This window comes from Schistocerca serialis, chromosome 3 (genome assembly GCF_023864345.2).
Source record: "Schistocerca serialis cubense isolate TAMUIC-IGC-003099 chromosome 3, iqSchSeri2.2, whole genome shotgun sequence".
In the NCBI taxonomy this organism is placed as follows: domain Eukaryota; kingdom Metazoa; phylum Arthropoda; class Insecta; order Orthoptera; family Acrididae; genus Schistocerca; species Schistocerca serialis.
In genome coordinates this window covers 390,550,449-390,551,614 of record NC_064640.1, presented here as the reverse complement: position 1 = coordinate 390,551,614, position 1,166 = coordinate 390,550,449, and positions in this window count along the sequence as shown.

Genomic DNA, 1,166 nt, shown 5'->3' with positions numbered 1-1,166 from the left:
CCTTCAAGTGTATCTTTCTGTATATGTCAACTACTTGTCAGTACGTGGTGTAGTGAGAATCATGGCAGTGTGAGTGAAGCATCCTCATCACATGGACTTTGATGTCGGTGACTGGTCCTGTGAAGATGCAAAAGAAGACCTGAAGAAGAAGAAGAACGGAATTCTCCTTCCTGATAATATACGAGCAATTATTGTAGGTCCATGCAATTGTGGGAAGACTAATGTCCTCATGACGCTGCTAACACATGTACATGGAGTCCGATTTGAGCATGTTTGTGTATTCTCAAAAACACTGTTTCAACCCAAGTATCAGCTATTTCAGGAGATGTAGATGGTGTTACACACGACATTCAATGAAAGCAGTAATATCCCACCACCTGAAAAAGCAAAGCCAAACACTGTCTTCATATTTGACGATGTTGCTGTGGAAAACCAAGACCAAATTCGAAAATATTTCTGTCTCGGTCGTCATATGGGTGGTGATGTATTTTATCAAAGCCAAACATGTTGCAGAATCTCGAAACAGTTGGTTAGGGATAGTGCAAACCTCATTATAGCCTTCAAACAAGACAATCTGAATTTAAAACACATTTACCAGGCACATGTCGGAACCGACATGTTGTTCAATGATTTTGTAAAGATATGTGCTGGTTGCTGGAATCATTCACAGTATGGGTTTCTCCTTACTGATAAAACAAGAAAATTGAGCGATGGTAGGTACAGGCGAAACTTTCAAGAGTTTTTGCATATATAGCACGGTAAGAGAGGTTAGTACATCAGTATACGCTGCACCATGGACAAATTCCCGCATATGTCTAGCTCTCAACGCGAGGGAATGGGTGTACACAGACAGAACATTCGCCTGTACATGAATGCGGAAATTCAGGCAGTTGTGCATTAAGTTGGAGGTATACGCATGGAACTAGAGACGTATTACCAGACTCTTCTGAGAATGATGAATGCGTTAAATGGGTTAGTTAATGAAGTAGCCAACTTAACTTTAAAGTTCGAGGCTATTGATGGGAAAACAGATGTAGAGTTCCTTGTTGTTGAGAAGGGTGAGCAGGTACATAGTAAGAGGAAGAAGATAAATGGAAATGTCGTGTGGCTAGGGCCTCCCGTCGGGTAGACCGTTCGCCTGGTGCAGGTCTTTCGATTTGACGCCA